General features: G+C 45.9%; 1 pseudogene across 1 annotated transcript; it reads right to left on the bottom strand.

Annotated features, from left to right (window-relative positions):
* Window positions 1-5,188: 5,188 nt before the first annotated feature.
* LOC309391652 (mas-related G-protein coupled receptor member H-like) lies at window positions 5,189-15,932 on the bottom strand (annotated as a pseudogene). Its single transcript, XR_014176863.1, has 2 exons — window positions 15,824-15,932; window positions 5,189-6,182 (listed from the first exon to the last, which is right to left on the bottom strand). The product of XR_014176863.1 is annotated as a mas-related G-protein coupled receptor member H-like (transcript).

Below are 15,932 nucleotides of genomic sequence, written 5' to 3'. Positions count from 1 at the left end.
ATTGTTCTGGGAAGCACATGGTCTTGGAAGAGACTTTTGGAACCCCTGATTAAAAGCACAGAGTTCAATTTAAATTTGGGTGCAGTTAAGCAAAGATGGTGGATTGGAGTAAACTAATAACAGTTTTTGGAATGTCTTGAGAAAAAATGATGTCAATGAAATTAGGTGTATTTTGGAAGAAAACCGGATCTCTTTCTCTTTTTGGTACACTGTGGTTATTCCACAAGGCAGGAAAAACAAATTGTACTTGGTGGTCTGGAAAACAAGATGTTGGCTTACTTCTCCCTCATCTTTGTTCATAAATGGGTTTTTAAATCCCCCCGGGATAGTAAAACAACAACAACAGGGGAATTAAGAGCACATCTGAACATAATTTGCTCTTTGGTGTGTTAAAACCATATGGAGATGATGTTGGAATTAGTTTGAAAAATATTTGCATATATTTGCATATGTATGTATGTAGTATATATGTGTGTGTATGTATGTATGTTTGTGTGTGGGTGTGAGTGTATACGCAGTATGCTCCCTCCCATATTTGAGCATACCAGGTGCTTTGACATAACACTTAATCATTTCCTTGGCTCAGCTGATGAGGGATGAGAGCTTGTGGCTTAGAGGTTGATATAACTGCCTAACATGTAAAAACAGCCCAGGTTCAAATCCCAGTGAGATGAAAGCTAAATAGTTTGAAATAGATCTATACTAGTCTCCCTTCATTTATTTATCAGCAAAAATGCAATACATTATAGGCTGTTGAAACTCTAGAAAGAGTACAGAGAAAAACAATTAGAGAACAGGAGGGTAAAACTTACGGAAAATAGTTACAGGAGCTGGAAATGGATAGTCCAGTGAAAAAAAGAACCAGGGAGACATGATAGCAGTGTTCCAATATTTGAGGGGCTACCAAAGAGAGGAGGGGGTCAAGCCATTTTCCAAAGCCCCCAAAGGCCAGACAAGGAATAATGGATGGAAAAAACTGAATAAGGAGAGATTCAACCTGGAAATAAGAAGACATTTTCTGACAGTGAGGACAATTAACCAATCAACAGCTTGCCTTCAGAAGTTGTGGGAGCTTCATCACTGGAAGCTTTGAAGAAGACACTGGACTGCCATCTGTCAGAAATGGTGTAGGGTCTAATGCTTGGGAATGGGGTTGGATTGAATGATCTACAAGATCCCTTCCAACTCTCTTATTTTATGCTATTCTACTCCTTTTAACTCTGTGTAGGAATAATGTTCTGCTTGCATGATAATCCTATGGGACAATTTAACATGACTGTTCAATTTACTGATATACATTTAAACATTAAGGCTGTGTTTATTTCTCAAGGTAATGGCTCATTTTAATTGACGTGGGAATAAAGTTGGCTAATAGGATAACATATATGTTAATCCTATTAGCCAACTCTAAAACGCCAACATTTATAAAGTGTCACATCATCACACTGAATTGCTTTGCTTTTTCTTTGAAATTCTCCTGTCGCTCTTTTTACTCAACTTCAAATATTTCCACTTGCATACAGGGGAAGCCAGAAAAAACAGGAATTTAGTAAGAACTTTGTCCCGTATGTAGTAACACTTTATCTCTGTCCTTGTTAACAAATAAGTAACAATTGCAATAGCATTTAGACTTATATACCACTCCATAGAGCTTTACAGCATTCTCTGGGCATATGGTCTGCATGTTGACCCCACAATCTGGGTCCTCATTTGACTGACCTCAACCTCAGAAGAATGGTAGGCTGAGTGAAGCTTGAGCCCTTCAGGATATAACTCCAACAACAATCAGCAAGATTGGACTTTCCTTGGGACATCACACTGTTCAAAGATGCCGTATAAAACCTGGAATTAAGAGTCTGTGATTCTACACATGCAACTATTCTTCATATGATAACCCCAAGTCCCTAATCATCTTTGTTGCTCTTCTCTGCATCCTTTCCAAAGTCTATACTGGGATTGGAGGCTAAAACATATGAAGGAATTGGGTATGTCTACTCTAATGAAAAGAAGAACTAGGACTGATATGATAGCAGTGTTCCAATATCTAAAGGCTGCAAAATAGAAGAAGGGGTAACCCTACTGTATACTGTAAAACATCTGAAGGAAGGCAGAACAAGAAACCATGGATGGAACCTAGATGTAAGAGGCATTTTCTGACAATTAGAACAATTAATCAGTGGAAGGTCTTGCTTCTAGAGGTTGTTGGTCCGTCACTTTTTCTCAGGCACATGGCGAAAGGATGTGCAAACCAATTCTGAAATCCTTCCCAAGAAAATTACAAAGACTTGTTCAGTTGCCAGAGGGCAAGGTTAGCTTGACATCACTAAGAGGAAGAAGGGGATATGAAATCTGATGACTAATGTGACAGTTCTGTGGAAATGTTTATCTGGTTGTTTTGTTTCAGAACCGAAGAAGCATGTTGGATGAGAAACAAAATGTCTTCAAAGAGAAAAACAAGAATGTCCACTTGTCTTCTGAAAAAGTAGCTTTGGGACAATCATGGCCTGGATGATTGAGAATCTCAGTACATGTCCTTCAACAAAGGTGTATAAGACACACTCACATTTCACCCTCTTTTAGGGGGAAAAAAGGTGCGGGGAAAAAAGGTGCACCTTATACTCCAAAAAATACAGTATCTATTCATCATCTGTCTGTCTGTCTGTCTGTCTGTCTGTCTGTCTGTCTGTCTGTCTGTCTATCTATCTATCTATCTATCTATCTATCTATCTATCTATCTATCTATCTATCTATCTATCTATCATCGTCTGTCTGTCTATCAATCTATCTATCATCTATCTATCTATCTATCTACCTATCTATCCTTGAACCCCATTAGACATTGCAAATATGTAGCTTACATTTTCTTCTTGGGTACTTTTCAAGCTAACTTTCCCAAGTCCTAAACTTTCTTCTGCTCCCCTATTCATACACTTTCCAACTAAACATGCTTGCTTCTCTCTCTCTCCTGTTTATTGTCTGCCTGTCTGCCTGTCTGTCCGTCTGTCCGTCTATCCATCTATCCATCTATCCATCTATCCATCTATCCATCTATCCATCTATCCATCTATCCATCTATCCATCTATCCATCTATCCATCTATCCATCTATCCATCTATCCAACTATCCATCTATCCATCTATCCATCTATCATCTATCTATCTATCTATCTATCTATCTATCTATCTATCTATCTATCTATCTATCTATCTATCTATCTAACTAACTAACTAACTAACTAACTAACTAACTAACATCTATCATCATCCATCTGTCCATCTATCTATCTCTCCATCTATCCAGCCCTCCAGCTGCCCATCCATATGTTCATCTACATATCTTCCTACCTATCTATCCACCCATCCAGCCAGCCATTGTCTGTCTGTCTGTCTGTCTGTCTATTTATCATCTGGCTATCCATCCATCCATCCATCCATCTGTCTATCATCTATCCAACGATATATAGTATAGCTTCCCATCCACCAGATCACCTTAGAGTTTGGATTTCCATGGGACCACCTCTCCAATTTTTCTGACTGTTACATTGGAACGAGCAGTGTTGGCATTCTCTGTATCCCATTTATGAAACAAAAACAGCACTTGTCCTCTGTTCCAGCTCTTTGGTCATCTGAAGAGGAAGATACTTCTAGATATGTGGTCTACAGCCACTGCCCTACACTGGGTCTCATCTGAAACCTCATCTAAGTTTACCACAGTTTTAATTTTAGACAATCTACTTTGACTGGTTTATTTCCCAAAAAGAGTTTGGAGAAGATAGTAGCACAGAATTGCTGAATTGCTTCGGATTTGTAGACAATCATGGAATCTTATGACCTCACCCTGAGACTCATATCGAAGCAAAAAGGAAATATTTTCAGATAACAATACTTAAAGCAGAAGCAGCACCAAATCTGTGATGGTAGCCAGAAACACAAAGAGATTTTAAATGAATTTAAATATGAAACCACAAAACTCAGAATGTTTCATTTATTTTCCAAGAGAAGCAAAGTGCCTTCTCTTGTAGATGTTAGGGCAGAGGCTTTCTTAGACATGCAAACCCAGAATCATTTAGTAATTTAACATCTAGAAATGTTCTCTTAAACTATGCAGACAGATGTTGAAATTAGGACACAATGAACATAATAAAATCAGAATGCATACTGGCTGTCACCTCTCTTCCTGCACTACTTGAAGTTTTCAAATTCTCTTTATGGACAGTTATAGCATAGTTGCAGAAGAAAAATTCGCTTTCTCTGGATAAAGCCACAGCCAGAGAACCATACAGATAATTATTGTCTAAAATAGTCCCTTGCAGTTTCATAAGGAAGCCTAAAAAGTGCAGAGTTCCTCCATGCTTTGTCATTAGCTTTTTAGGGAAAGTACACTGAATAAATAATGTAATTCTTTTCCCTTCCATAAAAGTTATATAACATCGTTTTAGTTTCAGTCGCTTCTGTGTCTGTCCTCAGTAATATGAAACTCTACTTAATTACAGGAAATAAAGCTATAAGAAATGATTTAGATGTAATTGCTCTAATACAATATGTACACATATGTAGGAAGAGAGGCCAGTTTATAAATATTACCACTTAAAATATCTTTGGTCTGATTCTTTTCTGCTGGAATCATACAACATTTTTCATTTAAATGTGATTTCATAAGGTCTTGTTATATCAGTTGTCTTCTTTTTGATACAGTTGATTTGATTAATCCTGGTTTGGTGGAGTTGCAGATATAGGATTCTCCAGATAGCATTGAGCGAAAATTCCATTATCCTTCACTATTGGTCATATGCCTGATAGCACCTAGGACATTTTGAAGGCTACATGTTTCCATCCTTGGCTTGGCCTTTCTATGATGAAGGCCTTGAAAGCTGTGAATGTCCACTTTGAAAATTCTCAACAATCGTCTTACTGGCTAGACATCAAAGTTCAAAAATAGAATTGTAGGCCACTCAAGTGGGGGAAGGCAGAACTAAAGCAAGCTAATTAATCATCAGGTTGGGCATACTAGGTAAATAGGTTATTTGAAAAATGTTTTGATATTGCACAAAGATAATTGTCTGCAAAAATTGTGGATTCATGCACAAATTAATCAGCATAGAGATCAGTTGCCATTAAATAAAAAAGGAAATTATGGGCTTGCTTGGAAATGAAATGATTGTATCTTGAGTTGAAGATTGAAGTTGAAATTAAAGAGTTGAGATCTTAGAACCTTCCTCTTTTTCCACTTGATCAGTACAATTTTCTTCCTCCTTGAAAACTCTCTGAAGCACTTCTTTCATGCTTCTCTGAGTTTTACCCCTCTGTCTCCCCACCAGGTAATAGATCACTGGGTTAATGCTGCTGTTGATGCAGGCACATAAGTAGCAACAATGCACAAGGTTGGGATGTATGTATTTGAAAACATACAGGATAAAATAAAAGGCATTTAGTGGAAAAGCCAAGACTAAAAATAAGAAAAGTGTGAGCAAAATAGCTGTCAAAAGCTTCCTCCGCCTTTGCCTTTTGGATTTAAGGCAGATTTTCAAAAACAAGACCACACTGGAGATTGTCATAAGTGGGAAACAAACCACAGCATTAACGATGAACTAATACATCAGCGTATAACTGTTTCCAAATCCATCAACTGCTATAATTGTGAAGTGAATTGAAGAGAGGATGAAGGAAATGACCCAGGTGACAGCACACACAGTCGTGAACATGTGCACCGGCCGGTGGCATCGATACCAAATTGGGAAAAGGACCGAAAGACAACTGTCGATGCTGATGACTGTCAGGAGAAATTGCCCCGTGCTGTACATTAACAGCAGGCCCGTTTGGAAGAGCTCGTAGGGAAAGTTACAATACAGATGTGTAAAAAGCCAGTGGATTTCGATAATCAGCTCAAAGGTGAGAAAACCAAAGTCTGCAACAGAGAGGTTGATAATGTAAATGGCAAAAGTGTTCCTCTTAACGGAGGAGCCCAGCATCCAGATCACGAGGCCATTGCCCAACATTCCCAGCACACAGAACAGCATAGAGAAGATTGCAAAAATAAGCACTTCTTCGTTTATGCCAGAATCATAACAGGTTCTGTTTTTGCTAGTGAATGTTTCATTGATTTGTGGTAAGAGAGTGAAAGGAGAGGGGGATGCCATATCCATTATGCTCCAGTCTCTTCTATTCCTTCTATGGCTGCAGATACTCCTGTTGGAACAAAAGAGAAACAGTTTTGCATTAGTCTTAGTCTTAGACTGTCTTAGTCTTAAAACCTCATTTTGTAAGGTAGTCTTTAGATTAGCAGTCCTGCCTTCACAATTATGCATGCAAGGATGCTGTTTGTATGGTTGATGTTAGATTCGGGCAACGAGAGCACAGACTCTGGACAAGTAGTGACTTAACAGCTCTTTATTAGTAGTAGTAGTAGTGATCCAGCTTGGTGTGTGGTCTGAGGGTTCCCCTTTTATAGGGATCGGGTACATCTCTCGACCAATCAGAACGATCCCTAGTTCCCGCTGTAACGGCGGACCTGAGTGGAGACATACAGCAATATATGCTAATATCTAACACCCCTCCCTTCTTAGACGGAGTGTTCCGGTTAGTGACAAAGTCCTTTAAATATGTCGGTTTCTGTCTTACACGGGTGGATCGTCGGAGTTCGGGTTGAGTTGGAGTGGGCGTAAGATCGGCTTGTTCTGCTTGTTCTGTTTCGCAGTCGGGGGGTGGAAAACCTTCCTCGCTCGGATGCTGTTCCGATCCGTCGTTTATCTCTGGTTCCACTCTAGGTTCCAGGGTGCTGTATTCCTCTGTGTTTGGGCTCTCGGGTTGCTGACTTTCCGATGGGATATAGTCCTCGTTAGCGGATCGCAGGTTTGAGTGTGCCAGGCGACCCCGGAGTTGGTCTATGTGCCTTTTCCAATTCCTACCGTCCTCTAGTTCCAGCAAGTATGATCGTGGACCCGTGATACCAATTACCCTTGCCGGCATCCACATTGTTCCCCCTGCATAGTTGTGGGCGTATACTGAATCCCCTATGCTAAAACTCCGAATTTTGCTTGTAGAGTCTGGGGGTGATGTGGCAGAGTAATTTGGGTGAAGTCGGTCCAGGTGAGACCGTAGATGGCAGCCCATGAGGAGTTCAGCGGGGCTCCTACCCGTTGTGGCACTAGGGGTAATATGCTGGATTAGTAGGTAATGGTCAATTCGTGTTTGCCAATCACCTGGGCCCATCCTAGCGAGGGCCTCTTTTGCAGCTCGCACCATTCTTTCCGCCTGTCCGTTCGAGGCCGGATGGAATGGCGCGACAAGGGCATGCCGAATTCCCTGACTTGCTAGGTATGTTTCGAATTGCATGGCCGTGAATTGGGGCCCGTTATCGGAGACCAGGAGGTCGGGCAGGCCATGAGTGGCGAAAAGTCGCCGTAGTACCTTAATGACTGCCTCTGCCGTGATTGAAGTCATTAGGACTACTTCCAACCATTTGGAGTATGCATCCACAACTATTAGAAACGTTTGCCCCTGGACTGGTCCTGCGAAATCAATGTGTATTCGCAACCAGGGTGCTTTCGGTTTGTCCCATTCTGTGGCGGGCGCTTCAGGGGGTGCTGGTCTAGACTCTTGACATGGATCACAAGTGGCTACCCATTCCTCTATCTCTTTGTCCATGTTTGGCCACCAAACGTAACTCCTAGCTAACGCTTTCATCCTTACGATCCCCGGATGCCCAACATGTAATGCTTCTAATACATTTCTCCGCAACGCATATGGAACAACAACTCGATCCCCCCATAATAAACAACCTTGTAAAACCGACAATTCATCGCGTTTTGACCAAAACAGTTTGAATTCGGGTCCCACATTACCCTTGGGCCACCCCCTCCATACCCAAGTTTGTACTTATCTGATTACGTTGTCCTTAGCAGAAAATCTAGCAACGTCCAAAGAAGAAACAGGTCCTGAGTCCAAACAGTCAATTAATAAAACCGGTACCTCGGGCGTGGGGTCTGTTAATAGCTCTGGAAGTGGGCAACGGCTGAGTGCGTCTGCGTGCCCTAGTGTGGAGCCCGGTCGATGTATCAGTTTGTAAGAGTATGCAGCCAGGAAAACAGTCCACCTGGTCATGCGCGGGGAGAGTGAGACTGGTGTGGGGCGGTTTCCCGCCAAAAGACCAGGTAGTGGTTTGTGATCTGTGATGAGTTCGAAATCGCGGCCGTAGAGATACTCGTGGAAACGTTTGACTCCAGCCACAGCGGCTAACGCTTCCCTGTCCATCTGGCTGTAGTTTCTTTTGGCCGATGATAAAGTCCTTGAGTAGAATGCTATGGGAGCTTCATTCCTGTTTGGCATTCTGTGGCTGAGAACTGCGCCGACGCTGAAAGGTGATGCATCGCAGGTCAATACCAGTGGTAGCGTTTGGCTGTATTGGACGAGTAGCGAGTCGGATGTGAGCAGGCGCTTGACTGCGGCGAAAGCTGCTGCCTCGGAGCGTCCCCATGTCCATTTCGTGTTCTTGGCGAGGAGTCGATGTAGCGGCTCAGCAACGGTAGCTTTCTGTCTCAGAAAAACGCTGTAGAAGTTAAGTAGTCCGAGGAATGCCTGCAACTCGGTCTGACTTCGTGGTGTGGGGGCATCCTGGATCGCCTTAATTTTCTTCGATGTTTGATGTATGCCTAAACCATCGATTCTATATCCCAGGAATTCTATGCTAGGGACGTTAATTTGGCATTTTTCCTTTTTAAGGCGGATACCCTTTTCTCTAATTCTGGCCAGAACAGTTCTAACTCTTTTTAATAGTTGCTCCTCGTTTGCAGCTGACACCAAGATGTCGTCAAAATACGGGACGACCCCTGGTATTCCGTGCAAAAGCCGTTCCATGACGCTCTGGAACAGACTGGGAGCTATGCTTACTCCGAATTGTAACCGGTTGCATTTGAAAGCACCCCTGTGCGTCACTATAGTCTGGGCCTCCGCCGTGGCGCTATCCACTGGCAGCTGCTGATACGCTTGTGCCATATCTAATTTAGCAAATATTTTTCCTGGCCCCAACGAGTGCAATAGGTGTTGGACTACTGCAGTGCTTCTCAATTATTTTCTGTCATGCCCCCCCTAGGAAGAAGAAAACATTTCGCGCCCCCCCCCGCACGACTGTAAATAGTATCATTTGTCTATAAAATTGTTATAAGTACACCTCTGCATAACATAGCACACCGGTCTTTCCTCGTCTCCCACCGTAGTCACATGCTTTCATTCCTCTTTCCCTCTTACTTGTCTATCCTTCCTTCCACCCTCCCTTCCTCCTTCCCTTCCTTCCTGCCTCCCTTCCAGTTCCCTCCTTCCTCTTTCCTCCTGCCTGCCTGCCTTCTTTCCCTCCTGCTTATCTATGCTTTCTTCCTTCCTTGCACCTCCCTCCCTTCTGCCTGCCTGCCTTCTTTCCTCTTTCCCTATCCTCCTACCCTCCCTTCCTCCTTCCCTTCCTTCCTGCCTCCCTTCCAGTTCCCTCCTTCCTCTTTCCCCCTGCCTGCCTGCCTTCTTTCCCTAATGCTTATCTATGCTTTCTTCCTTCCTTGCACCTCCCTCCCTTCTGCCTGCCTGCCTTCTTTCCTCTTTCCCTATCCTCCTATCCTTCCTTTCTCCCTCCCTCCTTCCCTGCCTCCCTTCCAGTTCCCTCCTTCCTCTTTCCTCCTGCCTGCCTGCCTTCTTTCCCTCCTGCTTATCTATGCTTTCTTCCTTCCTTGCACCTCCCTCCCTTCTGCCTGCCTGCCTTTTTTCCTCTTTCCCTATCCTCCTATCCTCCCTTCCTCCTTCCCTTCCCTCCTGCCTCCCTTCCAGTTCCCTCCTTCCTCTTTCCCCCTGCCTGCCTGCCTTCTTTCCCTCCTGCTTATCTATGCTTTCTTCCTTCCTTGCACCTCCCTCCCTTCTGCCTGCCTGCCTTCTTTCCTCTTTCCCTATCCTCCTATCCTTCCTTTCTCCCTCCCTCCTTCCCTGCCTCCCTTCCAGTTCCCTCCTTCCTCTTTCCTCCTGCCTGCCTGCCTTCTTTCCCTCCTGCTTATCTATGCTTCCTTCCTTCCTTGCACCTCCCTCCCTTCTGCCTGCCTGCCTTCTTTCCTCTTTCCCTATCCTCCTATCCTTCCTTTCTCCCTCCCTCCTTCCCTGCCTCCCTTCCAGTTCCCTCCTTCCTCTTTCCTCCTGCCTGCCTACCTTCTTTCCCTCCTGCTTATCTATGCTTTCTTCCTTCCTTGCACCTCCCTCCCTTCTGTCTGCCTGCCTTCTTTCCTCTTTCCCTATCCTCAAATCCTCCCTTCCTCCTTCCCTTCCTTCCTGCCTCCCTTCCAGTTCCCTCCTTCCTCTTTCCCCCTGCCTGCCTGCCTTCTTTCCCTCCTGCTTATCTATGCTTTCTTCCTTCCTTGCACCTCCTTCCCTTCTGCCTGCCTGCCTTCTTTCCTCTTTCCCTATCCTCCTATCCTCCCTTCCTCCTTCCCTTCCTTCCTGCCTCCCTTCCAGTTCCCTCCTTCCTCTTTCCTCCTGCCTGCCTGCCTTCTTTCCCTCCTGCTTATCTATGCTTTCTTCCTTCCTTGCACCTCCCTCCCTTCTGCCTGCCTGCCTTCTGTCCTCTTTCCCTATCCTCCTATCCTTCCTTTCTCCCTCCCTCCTTCCCTGCCTCCCTTCCAGTTCCCTCCTTCCTCTTTCCTCCTGCCTGCCTGCCTTCTTTCCCTCCTGCTTATCTATGCTTCCTTCCTTCCTTGCACCTCCCTCCCTTCTGCCTGCCTGCCTTCTTTCCTCTTTCCCTATCCTCCTATCCTCCCTTCCTCCTTCCCTTCCTTCCTGCCTCCCTTCCAGTTCCCTCCTTCCTCTTTCCCCCTGCCTGCCTGCCTTCTTTCCCTCCTGCTTATCTATGCTTTCTTCCTTCCTTGCACCTCCCTCCCTTCTGCCTGCCTGCCTTCTTTCCTCTTTCCCTATCCTCCTATCCTTCCTTTCTCCCTCCCTCCTTCCCTGCCTCCCTTCCAGTTCCCTCCTTCCTCTTTCCTCCTGCCTGCCTGCCTTCTTTCCCTCCTGCTTATCTATGCTTCCTTCCTTCCTTGCACCTCCCTCCCTTCTGCCTGCCTGCCTTCTTTCCTCTTTCCCTATCCTCCTATCCTTCCTTTCTCCCTCCCTCCTTCCCTGCCTCCCTTCCAGTTCCCTCCTTCCTCTTTCCTCCTGCCTGCCTGCCTTCTTTCCCTCCTGCTTATCTATGCTTTCTTCCTTCCTTGCACCTCCCTCCCTTCTGTCTGCCTGCCTTCTTTCCTCTTTCCCTATCCTCCTATCCTCCCTTCCTCCTTCCCTTCCTTCCTGCCTCCCTTCCAGTTCCCTCCTTCCTCTTTCCCCCTGCCTGCCTGCCTTCTTTCCCTCCTGCTTATCTATGCTTTCTTCCTTCCTTGCACCTCCCTCCCTTCTGCCTGCCTGCCTTCTTTCCTCTTTCCCTATCCTCCTATCCTTCCTTTCTCCCTCCCTCCTTCCCTGCCTCCCTTCCAGTTCCCTCCTTCCTCTTTCCTCCTGCCTGCCTGCCTTCTTTCCCTCCTGCTTATCTATGCTTCCTTCCTTCCTTGCACCTCCCTCCCTTCTGCCTGCCTGCCTTCTTTCCTCTTTCCCTATCCTCCTATCCTTCCTTTCTCCCTCCCTCCTTCCCTGCCTCCCTTCCAGTTCCCTCCTTCCTCTTTCCTCCTGCCTGCCTGCCTTCTTTCCCTCCTGCTTATCTATGCTTTCTTCCTTCCTTGCACCTCCCTCCCTTCTGCCTGCCTGCCTTCTTTCCTCTTTCCCTATCCTCCTATCCTCCCTTCCTCCTTCCCTTCCTTCCTGCCTCCCTTCCAGTTCCCTCCTTCCTCTTTCCCCCTGCCTGCCTGCCTTCTTTCCCTCCTGCTTATCTATGCTTTCTTCCTTCCTTGCACCTCCCTCCCTTCTGCCTGCCTGCCTTCTTTCCTCTTTCCCTATCCTCCTATCCTTCCTTTCTCCCTCCCTCCTTCCCTGCCTCCCTTCCAGTTCCATTCTTCCCTCCTTCCTTCTGCCTCCTTCCTGCCTGCTTGCCTTCTTTCCTCTTTCCCTCCGGCGTGTCTGCTTTTCTTTCCTTCCTTCCACCTCCCTTCTGCCCTTCTTCCCTCCCTCCCTGCTAGCAGCTCCTCCAGCATCCCAGCTGGAAGCAGCAGCACAACAGTCGCCGTTACCAGGGGCGAAGGGGTGGCGGTGGCAAGATCGGGCGAACGCCGCCCCTTTGTCCCTTCCCCAACAGCGGCTGTTGCGTTGGAGCTTCCAGACGGAATGCTAGCGGTGGAGCTGCTGGCGGGGAGGCGAGCTACGCGGTGGCGACGACGGGCGGTCCCATGCTTCCCTCCCTCCCACCCCCGCCCGAGCAGGCTTCTTGCAGAGCTCCAGCCCGGGGCTCCAATGAAAATCCACAGTCCGAAGTGCTGCCACTTCCAGGCGGCATATATTCTGCCTCGCCCACGCCTTCGCCGCCGTTGCACCCAGATGGAAAGGGAGCCTTCGCGCCCCCCTTTACGGAGCCTCGCGCCCCCCCAGGGGGGCGCGCCCCACTATTTGAGAACCGCTGGACTACTGGCACAGGATACGCGCTTTGTTGTAGGGCGACATTAATTGTGCATTTATAGTCCGCGCAGATGCGGACTGACCCATCTGGTTTAACTGGGGTCACGATGGGCATTTCCCCAGCGCGCGTGATCCACCGGTTCAAGGGTCCCCTGTTCCACGAGTTTATCTATCTCCTTATCAATATTTGGACGGATTGCGAAAGGCACTCTTCTAGGTTTGAGTCGGATTGGTGCCACGTTTGGGTCTAGATTGAATGATATAGGTTTACCCACATACTTACCAAGACCAGGGCTGAACACATCCTCGAACTCCTTAAAAATCTGCTCAGCGCTGCTGTTCTCCACGGCGTTGATTCCGGTGACTTCTAGCCCTAGGGCTTCAATCCAATCCAATCCCAGGAGGCTCTGTAAAGGCGCGCTGGCGACGGTCACAGGCAACTGGGCTACGATGTCCTTGAACTGTCCCCGAAACGTGCCTTGACCCACGATGGGGACCCTGTTCCCCTGGTAGTCTCGTAGCAGGATGTCTGGTGTACGCAGTTGGCGCTTTTTAAGGCTAGGGATTGCCTTTTTCATGACGGACCATGAAATGATCATCAGGGACGATCCCATGTCAACTTCAAGCTCGCAAGGGGAGTCCTCCAAGAGGACAGTGATTTTCAGCTTTTTAGGCCGCTTGGTGCAGACCTCACCTATCGTTGTGAGATAGGTTCACAATGGTTCTCTCTGGGTCAACTCTCTCTCGGCATCGGTATCCTGGGGATACTCTCTCTCGGTTCTCTGGTAATACGCCCTTTCAGCTCTTTGTGTGTATTCTCTCTCGGCCAACTCCCTTGGATTTCTCTCTGGGCGCCCTTTGTTTTTCCGCCAAGCCCCTAGGTTGGGCTTCTGTTGGCGGTGCATCGGAGGCTGCCATTGTGAGGCAGGGACTTCGCTCCGGCACACTCGTGCGATGTGCCCCAGTTTGTCGCAATGCGAGCAAACAACATTTCTGAACCGACAGGTAGACCAGGGGTGGTTCCCTCCGCAACTTACACTTGGTGGCAAACGGAATTCGGGTTTACCCACCGGTCTCGTGTGACTGCTCCGCATACGATGGCTGTCTTCGAACTCGCAGTCCTCGACCTCTTGATCGGTGTCCTCATAGTGTACTCTGGCGTGTCTGGTTCCGGTCTGGATCACGCTGTATCCGCGTTGTATGGTCTCGGATGATCTGTCCACTGATTCGGAAGCTCTTGCCTCATCGAGTGCAATCTGTAGGCTTAAATTGGGTTTGGCCAACAACCGTTTCTGTAGAGAAATGTCTCTCAACCCGCATATGAGTAGCGCCAGGATTTGCTCGTCCAGATCCCTGAACTCACAATGCGTTGCCGCTTTCCGGAGCGCCGCAACATATTGGTTGATTGATTCTCCCGCCTTCTGGTTCCTCGTGTTGAATTCCTGGCGGCGAACGTGGCGGGAAGGTTTTGGCACGTAGTGTGTTTGTAAGGTCTGTTGTAGCGCCGCCCATGATACCACCTGTATGGATGTTGGTTCAGAGAGATCTCTGGCCGTCTCGAAAACTTCTCGGCCACAGTAGCTCAGGAATATATTCTTCTTTCGAGAGTCTGGTACTCCCGTGTAATCGTTTGCTTCGAGAAAACACTCGAACATTAGCATGTAGGATTCCCAATGATCGGCAATTGGGTCGAACGGAGCTGGAGGAGTGTGCATCGCCATCTTGTCTGCGTTTGAATTTGCCGCGCTGAGATGGCTGCCGGAATTTCCGCCGAATTCCTAGGCTGGATCGAATCCTTGGATTCTGGAGGTAGCTTCTTCGTCCTATCTGTCTCTCGATCCCACCTTCGTCGCCAGTGTTAGATTCGGGCAACGAGAGAACAGACTCCGGACAAGTAGTGACTTAACAGCTCTTTATTAGTAGTAGTAGTGATCCAGCTTAGTGTGTGGTCTGAGGGTTCCCCTTTTATAGGGATCGGGTACATCTCTCGACCAATCAGAACGATCCCTAGTTCCTGCCCTAGCGGCGGACCTGAGTGGAGTCTTACAGCGATATATGCTAATATCTAACAGTTGAAATAAGGCTGATGATCTGGCCTTGCTCATCTGATTAAAAAGTGTTATGTGAAAGTCTCAGGATTCATCGAGGCAATGGTGGATAGTGGAGATCACCTTCTATCTATGGATCATCTCTGGTCCTATTTGATGCACTCATGGAATATGGCAGATTGTGACTTTAAATAGTAAACAACATGGATTAATTAATGGGAAGGGAAGGAGGGAGGGAGAGAGGGAGGGAATTTGGTTTTGTTAAACTAAAAGAAAGGGAAAGAATGTACAAAATAAAAATGAAGATGCTCCAGTCCAGTCTCTAACCTTGGCAAATTTAAGACTTGTGGACTTCAACTCCCAGACTTCCTCAGCGAGTGAAGATGGGAGTTAAGTCTTTTGGGAGATGAAGTCTTCTGGGAGTTGAAGTCTTTTGGGAGTTGAAGTCCACAAGTCATAAAGTTGCCAGGATTGGAGAGCTCTGCTCTAATCTTCTGGAATTGATGTATGGGATAGGACCAAAAAAAGAGTTTATTCTATTTTTTTTTAATGAAAATGAATCATATACAGAACGTGTCCATTATCAGAAGCTCACTCACAGCATGTAAAATTATTGTATCATGGATTGCATGGGTTAAAGAACAATCTCAGTCTGAATATGAAATGGGGTCGATAGAATCTGAGGTGGGAAAAAGAAGAAATGGCAGGCAGCCATTTTTAATTTTTAATTTTTATAAATTTGTACAGGGGTTTAAAGTTTAATTCGATTTTAACTATATTTATTATTATTTGTATGGTTTTTTAATTTGGTACCTGTACACCGCCCTGAGTCCCTTCGGGGAGAGGTGGCGGTCTAGAAATCAAATAAAATAGATAAATAAATAAGCAATAAAGAAAAAATATACTCTCTCTGTATATTAGGAAACAAGGCAGCAATTGTGTAGAGATATATCTCATCAGGCTAATTATTCCATAAAGCACCTATATTCAATGGAAGCATGGAAATATTATCAGGATGAACAAATAATATTCAGACTTCAATAATCGGCATCTCTGAAGAGCTAATACAAAGGGAAGATGCAATACAAAAAAGCATTTAGTTATTTTGATACATTTTAATCAGAAGGTATTCATTTTTTTTCAGAAACAAAACTGCATATGATGAAGGATCATATAAAGAAGAGAATTTAATAACAAGACTTTTTTCTATGAATGTCTTACCTTCTCTTTGAAGAAGACTACTAGAAAATCTCCTTCTAGGTCAATGCAAGTCTTATTCTAAATGGCAAGGTTTTTCTTCCTAATCTCAGTTCAGGTTTCAGAGGAGCTG

Source organism: Natrix helvetica (genome assembly GCF_964273705.1).
Source record: "Natrix helvetica genome assembly, chromosome: 4".
NCBI lineage: Eukaryota > Metazoa > Chordata > Lepidosauria > Squamata > Natricidae > Natrix > Natrix helvetica.
This window is presented reverse-complemented; position numbering and strand designations above follow the sequence as displayed.